Below are 11,482 nucleotides of genomic sequence, written 5' to 3'. Positions count from 1 at the left end.
GTGATGGTAATTAATGGTGTGAAGTAGTTAAAGAATATGTGATCGAGACAATTCTTCTCAACTACCAACATCCCCCCCCCTCCCCATCACCTACCACCCCCTCCCCCTAAACTACCACCCCTTCCCCCCCTCGCAGCCTCGCCGAGGTAACTGCACCAGGTTTAGTACGGCTCTGGGGCACGATAAGCTGAGATAGTCTCTCCGTTCAGCGGTACTGGTCATAGGTACCGGGAGCTACTGGGATCCGTTACCGGGTGATATCAAGAACCGCTACCAATGCTACGGACGACAACCGCTACCGGGAATGGCTACCGGATGCTTCAGAGCTCCGGTGCCCGGCGCTCAGAGAGCTATCAATCACCACCATCCACCAGTTGAGAATCCTGTCTCGTGATTGGAGGCGGCTATAAACGCTGCTTCAAACTACTTATAATTGTTTGAAACAACCGTTTAGAGGTTGTTGCAGACAATTCAGACTCATTGGTCCTCCTCTAAACGGAGGAGGACCGATGAATGGCTGTGATGAGCCCACTCATCACCTATCAGCCCCTTCTTGCCAGTAGACGAGCGTCAAATTTGAAGTGGTTATGAGTATACGTGTGTGCTAACTGCAGCTTGGGTAGTAATGTCTCCGGCTCTCTGTCAGCCCCCAGCCCTCTGCCAGTCCCCAGCCCTCTTCCAGCCCCTAACTCTCTGCCAGCCCCCAGCTCTCTGCCAGTCCCCAGCCCTCTGTCAGCCCCCAGCACTCTGCCAGTCCCCTGCCAGCCCCCCAGCCCCTAGCTCTCTGCTAGCCCCCAGCTCTCTGTCAGTCCCCCGCCCTCTGCCAGTCCCCAGCCCTCTTCCAGCCCCTAACTCTCTGCCAGCCCCCAGCTCTCTGCCAGTCCCCAGCCCTCTGTCAGCCCCCAGCCCTCTGCCAGCCCCCAGCCCTCTGTCAGCCCCCAGCACTCTGCCAGTCCCCTGCCAGCCCCCCAGCCCCTAGCTCTCTGCTAGCCCCCAGCTCTCTGCCAGCCCCCAGCCCTCTACCAGTCCCCAGCCCTTTGCCAGTCCCCAGCCCTGTTCCAGCCCCCAGCTCTCTGCCAGCTTGTTGAAACCCAAATAGATACGAATCTGGCTCTCTCAAAGTATGAGGGCCCGCGGAAACATTTGTGTATGAGCGTGTATGAACAAGCTAAGTATTTAAGGTGGTATGGTAACTAAGAGCCAGTACTGGCATATGTCCCATCCTCTCAAGATCTTCCACAATTCTGAGAAGTTAGTAGTAACTTGGATGACCCGGCGCACCCGGAGACGAGTAGGCAGAAGTAGGTCGCGAGAAGCTAAGGCACGATGAACAGTTGTCTTGAAGAGGGCCAGAGGGGACGTCACGGATGTGGGCGGACTGGAGAGACTGGCTTAAAGGATAGCAGGAGAGTTAGTTCTGGTCCGGAGGCCACAGTGAGCAGGCCGTAGTAAGGTGGGTGACTGTGGTGGTGGTGACATACCCATTAACTCGTGGACCTGACCTCCCATTGTAGCAAGGGGGACCCATGGTGGCCCCTTGTCAGTTGTATTGAGTAGTGTGTGTGTGTGTTTACTCTTATCAAGTGATTCACACTTGAGTCTGTGATTTGAGAGTCAAGTTGATCTTCAGAGACCAGGATTGTGTGGAGGGAAGGATTGTGTAGCGACTGGTGGAGATGGCGGTAAGACTAATGTCTTACCTCTTACTCCCTGTATGAGGATACTCCATCCTCACGCTTACTTAGTGTGAGGATGGAGCCCGGAATATGAAGGTCCAGGACAACGACGGGAGAGTTTGAGCTACCGCCAGCCTCACTTAACTGTGGAGGGTGTTAGAGGATGGGACATGAGCCAGTATTGTCTCCTCTGGTAACCCATACTATCTTCCATACTCGGCCCATTCATACACTCTCATCCGTATAGCCTTCCGCGGGCCTCATACTGGGAGAGAACCTTTGAGAGAACTAACTATTCATATATATTTGGGTTATAACAAGCCCCCAGCACTCAGCCAGCCCCCAGCCTTCTGCCAGCCCTCTGCCAGCCCCCAGCCAGCCCTCAGCCAGCCCTCTGCCAGCCCCCAGCCAGCCCTCAGCCAGCCCCCAGCCTTCTGCCAGCCCCCAGCCAGCCCTCAGCCAGCCCCCAGCACTCTGCCAGCCCCCAGCCCTCTGCCAGCCTCCACTCCTCTTCTCCCTGCCAGGGGACATTAACCTCTGTTATCCAACGCAACAGAGTAGCAATTACCTGAACTTCTTGCCTCCGGAAATGTTATTTATGTTTTTTTTTATTAATTTTTTGTCTAACAATGTAATACTTTCACAGTCTAACAGTTATGCCAGACCGGGTTCACACAGTCTGTTTACCTTCATACAATTGATTACTAACATTAAATATGATTTAATGTTAGAATACGTGGAAGTTGAATGTTAAATGTTGCTTAGTTGGGTTACTGGTTGTGCTGGAGAGGTTGGGGCCAGGGAACACTATCCTTGGTTGGGCTCTTGTTAAGTCATAAAGTGACAGGCAGGCGGGCTCCGTGCGTTGACTTCTCCTGATATGGTGGTGGTGGTGGGTGTGGGAGTGGTGGTGGTGGTGGGGGTGGTGGTGGTGGTGGTGGTAGTGGGGGTGTAACTGGTGGCAGCAGGTGTAGTGTGGTGATGATAGTTTAGTGACAGATACCATAGCGGTATTGGAGAACAGTGGTGGTGGTGGTGGTGATTGTATTAGTGGGTCGCCATCCCTGCACCCACTCAACCACCCTTACTAACAACCACTCCACTACCCACCCATCTCTCCTCTTCTCCCCCCCCCCCTATCCCCCCCCCCCCACCATCCCCCATCACCACCACCACTCGCCAGACAGCACCCAACCCCCAGTGTCACGGTCAAGGTGGACGAGAAGCTCCAGGTGGGTGATTAACATCTCCACCCCCCCCCTCCTTTCTCCCCTTCCTCCACCCCCCCCCCCTCGTCCCTCTCCCCACCCCCTCCCCCCCCTCCCCTTTCACCGTGTTGCTCGTCTGTCGTCTGTTCTGTTGCATACACACCTCCCCCCCCCCTCTCCACCCCTTCTTGGTCTCGGGGTTCTGTTGCATTTAGTCATCTTAGAAACCCTTATTTCTGACATTTCTGAGATAAAACGTTGAGGTACAAGATCCTTAATTTACACCTGTACCGTAGTAGTTTTGTCTTGTACTCGTCTGTGGTGTTCTGTACTCGTCTGTGGTGTTCTGTACTCGTCTGTGGTGTTCTGTACTCGTCTGTGGTGTTCTGTACTCGTCTGTCGTGTTCTGTACTCGTCTGTGGTGTTCTGTACTCGTCTGTGGTGTTCTGTACTCGTCTGTGATGTTCTGTACTCGTCTGTGGTGTTCTGTACTCGTCTGTGGTGTTCTGTACTCGTCTGTGGTGTTCTGTACTCGTCTGTGATGTTCTGTACTCGTCTGTGGTGTTCTGTACTCATCTGTGGTGTTCTGTACTCGTCTGTGGTGTTCTGTACTCGTCTGTGGTGTTCTGTACTCGTCTGTCGTGTTCTGTACTCGTCTGTGTTGTTCTGTACTCGTCTTAATCACGTTCTTTAGGCGCCTGTAACTAGTTTTCGTACCGTTCACGGTCTTGTTATGCACACATCTTGAGAGGCTCCTTCAGTTGACTCCAAGGATGAGATTTTTATTTGTTGTATAAATTGAGGAACTGAGAATTGTTGTGTATCTTCTTGAGTCTTAAGGCGTGTCTCATGCTTTAGGCTCTGTGGTCTAGAAAGTCAATTTCTGTATTCTACTAAAATTTATCTTGTAGACTCTGGTAACCTAGAAGGCTCCTCATGTTAGTTTTTGAGTTAGGAAGGCTACTCCTGTAGGTTCTGGGGTCTGGGAAGGCTACTCCTGTAGGTTCTGGGGTCTGAGAAGGCTACTCCTGTAGGCTCTGGGGTCTGGGAAGGCTACCCCTGTAGACTCTGGGGTCTGGGAAGGCTACCCCTGTAGACTCTGAGGTCTGGGAAGGCTACCCCTGTAGACTCTAGGGTCTGAGAAGGCTACCCCTGTAGACTCTGAGGTCTGGGAAGGCTACCCCTGTAGACTCAGGGGTCTGAGAAGGCTACCCCTGTAGGCTCTGGAGTCTGAGAAGGCTACTCCTGTAGACTCAGGGGTCTGGGAAGGCTACTCCTGTAGGCTCTGGGGTCTGGGAAGGCTACCCCTGTAGACTCTGGGGTCTGGGAAAGCTACCCCTGTAGACTCAGAGGTCTGATAAGGCTACCCCTGTAGACTCTGGGGTCTGGGAAGGCTACCCCTGTAGACTCTGGGGTCTGGGAAAGCACACAGACGATAATAAAGGGAAAACTACCAGTCACGCCCAGCCGGCACCGCCAGAAAGAGGGGGGGAGGAAGGGGGGATTGAGTAGGCAGCCGATTAAATAGTGGAGAGTAATAGTGTGTGGTCTTAACACAGAGGGCGGGAAGAGTTTGCTGAGCCAACTGGTGCCGCGGCTGTCAGAGACGCGGCGTTTGTCTAGTCAGCTACCTCACCCAGTCAAGGGTTGCGGCGGTGGTGGACGCTCCTGGAGGATTGACATCTAGTTTAAATAAGACGCCTTCCCACGCCTTGGCGGTCGTAAGACTTTTGTATCTAAGGTGCCGCCAAGGAGTGGATGGATACTGTATCAGCTCGTGGCTGATGGACATTTGACAGTTGGGGGTTTGGAAGTCGGCGTTTTTTCCTTTCTCCTTCGTTTGGGACACGCAAATGGTTGTAGCCTCGGCCAGTGGCCAAGTTACATGTTTGTCCACACACATGTAACTCGGCCAGTGGCCAAGTTACATGTTTGTCCACACACATGTAACTCGGCCAGTGGCCAAGTTACATGTTTGTCCATACATGTGTGTGTGTGTGTGTGTGTGTGTGTGTGTGTGTGTGTGTGTGTGAGGGAGGGCCGAGGGTGGGTGGACGGAGACAAAGCTGAGGACTCGAATGTGCATCTTTAATGAGATTATATGACAACAGGTGTCCCCGGATATTGCCATACACACCTGGTCAAGATGTGTGTGATGATGGTGATGAGGGGAGATGCAGACGACGATAGTGAATATCATCATCATCAACAATAATAATAATTTACAAAGGGTGTGACTACAATTTTTACACAGTAATAATTTATATTATTTGTTAAGCATAAATCACTCGCGGCTTTCCTGGGGTAAACAAAAAAGGGCCACTTGTTTGGCCACCCCCTTGGCCACCCCTTGGCCACCCCTTGGCCACCCCTTGGCCACCCCTTGACCACCCCTTGACGTAGGACAGTATGGTGAACGAGACTCTGGTAATCCCCCAGAACACAAAACACATACATCCTGGGGTCCTTCCAAGACGGCTCTTGCAGCCAGGGCCTTCAGTGAGGACCCTTCCAGGAACACCCTGCCAGGTATCCAAGACCTACCTTTAGCACTGGCTGGAGGGTCGATGCTCCGAGCATCGACATCCTCCACAACCAGAGTCTTCCAGATTCAGTTACACAAAAAAATGGACTAATAATGCTAATTTTCTTCTGGATCATTTGTTTAAAAATTGCCAGTGAGGGATGGTTGTGTCTCCAGTGGTTTAGAGGTGAATATTCCAAGGAGTTTGAGAGAGGGGGTGGTTATCTTGAGGTTATCTTGAGATGATTTCGGGGCTTTAGTGTCCCCGCGGCCCGGTCCTCGACCAGGCCTCCACCCCCAGGAAGCAGCCCGTGACAGCTGACTAACACCCAGGTACCTATTTTACTGCTAGGTAACAGGGGCATAGTGTGAAAAAAAACTCTGCCCGTTGTTTCTCGTCGGCGCCTGGGATCGAACCCAGGACCACAGGATCACAAGTCCAGCGTGCTGTCCGCTCGGCCGACCGGCTCCCCTGGGGAGTGGAGAGGGAATGGGATTTTTTTTTAGCGGCTGTGAAAGGGAGTTCATGGAAAGGGAGATAGATGGAATGTGATGGAAAGGGAGATAGATGAGGTGTGTGTGGAGAAGGGAGGAGGGGCAAGGAGGCTTAGTTACACATTATTCTTACCCATTTTCATCTGTCTCATTCCCCTCACCTACCCAACCTCACCCTCCTGTTAATGAAACAAATAATGATAGAGTTGCTGATGATGCTATGCAAGACAATTGGTCAGTTAATGTACATTTTAAGTAGCAGGAAACCTGTGAATTAATCTTTAAAAACTTTAATTTCGTTCCACTAAGAGCGGTAGTAGAAGTAGAAGTTGTTTTAGTATATCGAATATTTACGATTAGGAAGATAATGACATTTTTTTATTATATATTTTGAAAAGAAAGAAGATATGAACTAGCTGATTAAATATAGCAAATTCATCACCCGTAGGATATAATTATAGAGCTGAATTATCTAACCTATCAGCCATAGGCTTAGCCATAAGCTTACCCTTAGGCTCAAGCAAGACCATTATTGTACCAAAAAAAAAATTATAGTCTGCCATTATTATTGACCGTCAAATTATAGACTTGCAAATCATAGACCAAAACGAGCGTGAGGATTCACAATAACGGACTTTGTAGTTAAGGAATTTAGGTGTAGCCAAGTGACACATTTAAGTGGTTGAGGAGAAAAAGGAAAAAGAGCGATTAAGGGCGTCGCCACCTTCCTCACGCTGCTGCTGCTGCTGCGTCCTGTGTGGGCTCGCGTGAGAGTGAAGGGAGGAGGAGGAGAGAAGATTAAGGGAGGAGAGGGAAGGAAATTGAGCTGGGTAGGGTGTAGACAGATAGGGGGGAAAAGAAAGATAAATTAGGGAGGAAGAGAGAGGACGTACGAGAGGAAAGTAGCAGGACAGAGAGAGAGACAGAAGAGAGGATGCCTCTCGGAGTCTTCATTCCGAGAGGCATAGAGGATGGGAGAGAGAATTTCGATGGAGCTAAGATGGGCAGTGTGTGTGTGTGTGTGTGTGTGTGTGTGTGTGTGTGTGTGTGTGTGTGTGTGTGTGTGTGTGTGTGTGTGTGTGTGTGTGTATTCACCTAGTTGTACTCACCTAGTTGTGCTTGCGGGGGTTGAGCTCTGGCTCTTTGGTCCCGCCTCTCGCGTCCTTTGGTCGCCTCTTTGGTCCCGCGTGTGTGTGTGTGTGTGTGTGTGTGTGTGTGTGTGTGTGTGTGTGTGTGTGTGTGTGTGTGTGTGTGTGGTCCGAGGCCCCCCCCCCTGGCCGCACTGGAGACACTAACACCAGCAGAAGACGTGTATCGCGAGGTTGGGGGACTCTCCGGGACACTTGACATTTCGCGTCTGGAAGAGGTCACGAATACTTGTAATTACCGCCCCCCCCCCTAGTACCACGTCTGGAAGGGGTCATAGCTCTCATGAGGGAAGGGCCACCAGGGGAAAAAGGGCCACGTCTTGGAGGGGTGACGACTCTCTCAGGAGAGAACCACTAGGGGCCTCGACTAGGTTTGAATGCGAATGTTTGGGCTGGGCATTTTTGTGTGTGTGTGTGTGTGTGAGTTTCTTTGGCCTAAACAAAAGCTCTTTGTACCAACAGCTTATATACGAAGTTTACTACGACTTTTAAGATTGCGATTCCTGACACTCAGGTCAGAGACCAAAGCTTTTGAAGCTGTGGCTTGGAAGAGCAAAGCTTGAAAGGCTTTACATCAGCTTACGAGGCCAAGTCCAAAAGCCTTACTTGTCACCACGATTAATAAACAGTATACATTAGGACGATATTCCGCCGTCGTGATGCAATCTTGGACTCTCCTGGAAGCACAAGAGGATGGTTGACCTCCGGCCACTCTCTCGCTCTTATAGGTGACGAGAGTGACATGGCCCAACCGCTTCCACCATTTCCAACTATTTTCTTTGTGCTTGTAAATTTATGCCCTTTATTTCCCAATGCTAAAAGTGTGATCACCCTTACCTTGAGGTTACCTTGAGGTGCTTCCGGGGCTTAGCGTCCCCGGGGCCCGGTCGTCGACCAGGCCTCCTGGTTGCTGGACCCTGCTGTGAATTGCTTATTAAACACAGTTTATTTGGTTTTATATAATAAAATCATATTCCGCTTGTAGGTTTTTTTGTGTGAAAATTCTGTGAGGTGGATGGGTAATTAGTAATTTTGTTTATAGGGTCATGCAAATAAATTTTGGGGACAATTTTTGTTAAATTAATGTGTTTTTGGCGACTCCTTATTATAGTGATGAGTATTGTCATCAGGGGGGTGGGGGGGGGGAGACGTCCACTACATATGTGTTATCCGCTTCAAGGACTTCTTGTCAGTCATTCTTAGACAGTTGTCTTACCTGGAAACTCCCCCCCCCCCCACTTCAGCACACACCTCAAGCTTCTCTCACCATTCACCCCTCATCACCCTCTCACCATTCTCGTGACCAGACCCCCGGGTGATGGTGGCCCACACCCACCAATGTTCACACTGCAAATTACTAAGGTTGGGGCGCCGGTGGCTGAGTGGACATACGTAATCCTGTGGTCCGAGGGTTCGATTCCCGGCGCCGACGGGAAACAAAATGGGCAGAGTTTCTTTCATCCTGATGCCCCTGTTATCTAGCAGTAAATAGGGACCTGGGTCTTAGGCAGCTACTACGGGCTGCTTCCTGGGTGTGTGGGTGTGTGAAGAAAGGTAGTAGTTAGTTACAGTTGATTGATTGACAGTTGAGAGTCGGGCCGAAAGAGGAGTGGTCAACCCCCGTAAGCACAACTAGGTGAACTAGGTGAACACACTCACCAGTGCTCACTGCGGGTTCACTCAACCCGAACCACACTTGTCAATATACAGCGCGAGCTCCGCGATTTTATCTCATCACCTGAAGTCAGGTAATTCGGAGGAATGCGCCCAAACTGGTCTCAAAGTTGATGGATGTAAGTTACGATAGTTGACAGAATGAATTAAACCTCAAGTCGTTAGGGGGACAATGACAGAAGGCACACGATGACAATAATACAAATTACAAGAGTCAGTTTGCGAGGTGAACAAACACGGGTCGCGAGTGAAGAGATGCAGGTGGAAGCTTGAGCACCTAGGGGGCCAGATTCAGAAATCTGCGCGGGGCAATATTATGCGGGACACATACGCTCTGAATCTAGGGCCAGATTCACGAAAGTATTTACGCAAACACTTACGAACGTGAACATCTTTCCTCAATCATTGACGGCTTTGGTTACATTTATTAAACAGTTTACAAGCATGAAAACTTCCCATTCAATTGTTGTTATTGTTATAAACAGCCTCCTGGTGCTTCGGAGCTCATTAACTGTTTAATAATTGGAAACAAAGCCGCCAAAGATTGAGAAAAGATGTACAGGTTCGTAAGTGCTTGCGTAAGTACTTTCGTGAATCTGGCCCTAGATTCAGAGCGTATGTGTCCCGCATAATATTGCCCCGCGCAGATTTCTGAATCTGGCCCCTAGTTCCGTCACGGCGTCATTTGCAATCATTTTGCGTAAAGTTCCCAGCAAACACAGCGTAACTATAAGGGTTTTTGCAACGTCGAACCGAGGAAAAAACGACGTTGTGATTACGTTTGTGTTTGCTGGGAGGGGGATTCGAAGCGGAATGAGTTTTGGAATGAAGGGAAGACGCGCTTGTTGGAACAAGAGTCCAGAGGGTCTCCACTGGGACACCAGCCCGTCCTCTCCCCCTGCCACAGCAACACACCAGGGTGTGGGTGATGGGGGTGTGTCGTGGAGGGGGGGGGACTTGAGACTGGGGGCGCCTCACCTCCTTCACACTCCACCAGGCAGTGTTGGTGTGGCACTCCACCTCGCACTCCACCAGGCAGAGTACAAGTGTGACTTCGAGCGTGCCACGCCCTGATGTCTAGTGTAGATTGGTGTGGGAGAAGGGAGGGGAGGGGGTAGGGACATGGATGGGGGGTGAGAGAGAGAGGGGGGGAGGGGGGGAGGGGGATGATAAGGAGTAAGGGGGTGGTCCAGGATGTGGTAGGTGAAGACTGACATGATCATGCCTGTCTCCCCTCATCCTCCATGTGCCCCCCCCCCCTCTCACCCCTCACTCCAGAGCTCACCCCCTCACTCCAGACTTCCCCTCCAGCTATTCCCTCATATACAACGTCTAACATTATATGGTACTGTACCTTGGAAGGACTGAAGCCAAGAATTTATCTCCCACTATCTCTCTCTTCCGCCATCCTTATCTTAAAGTCGCATCTCATCCACCCTCACCCTCCACCCTCGACGCCTCACCCTTAACCCTCCATCCTTCACGCCCTCTCCAAGTGTAAATAAAAAAAAAACACAGGTAATGCACTTGCGTAATCTTGTGGCGTAATTTTGTACATTAAATGTCATTTACGCAAATGTTTTACGTATACTGCAAGACGACTCTCGTAATATTTGGATGCGTATGTCAAACGTAAATTCTTGCCCCGCGCAGATTTCGTACAACCAGTTCTCCTCTGGGTGTTTGCATAATCAAATTCTCGCGCCCAAAAAACAAAACCAAAAAAAAGAGGCGGAACTATTTTGCGTCAACTGTCAAAACCCGTCGTTGTGGCCGTCCCCAAGTTCAGTGTCCTTCCGTACTCCGGGGTGGGAGGACGCGCGCTCCCCCCTGTCCCTCAAGGTCACGGGTGTCACAGACTCTGGACGGAGACGTGGCTAGGTTATGACCTCCCTGGCCACGTCAGGGGGCCAGGGAGGTGATGTCACTACAGCCTACTGCACTTTTCCTCGCTTTGGTGGGGGAGGTCTTGCACCACCACCATCATCATCATCACTTCGCGGTTACCACTTGCGGTCGTCTGTTGCGCTACACAATCGCACGCGCGCGCGCGCACACACACACACACACACACACACACACACACACACACACACACACACACACACACACACACACACACACACACACACACACACACACACAACCCTGAACCAAGCACAGGTTAGGTTGGTATCTCGCCTGGAGAACCATCAGTAGAAGAGGTCACGACCTCCAGCAGGGCGCTTACTGGCTTTTGGCTATTAAATTTTGGAGGGTCAGAGAGGAGCGAGGGTGTTCCCCCCCCACCCCTCCTCTGGGAGCGTCTCGAAAAGTATGGAAAATAACTATTATAGGGAATATTGCCTAATGGCCATGTCTCAAAGCAATGGGTAATGGAGAATAAGGGGGGGGGGAATGGTGGACGCAGACGTGTGTGTCTGTGTGTGTGGGGGGGGGGGGGGGGGGGGAAGCCCCATGGAGGAGCCTGGTGCCCTTATATTGCAATATTTGTTTTTTTTCGTTGTGTGTCCTCATGTGTTGAAGACTCCTGAACACTCCCCCACCCCACCCTCCTACTATCCCTGTGACCCTATCTGACCCCCTTGACCCAGCATGATGTGTTATATATATATATATATATATATATATATATATATATATATATATATATATATATATATATATATATATATATATATAATATAATACATATATATATATATAATATAATACATATATATATATAATATAATACATATATATATAATATAATAC

Source organism: Procambarus clarkii, chromosome 2 (assembly GCF_040958095.1).
Source record: "Procambarus clarkii isolate CNS0578487 chromosome 2, FALCON_Pclarkii_2.0, whole genome shotgun sequence".
Taxonomy (NCBI): Eukaryota; Metazoa; Arthropoda; class Malacostraca; order Decapoda; family Cambaridae; genus Procambarus; species Procambarus clarkii.
This window is presented reverse-complemented; position numbering follows the sequence as displayed.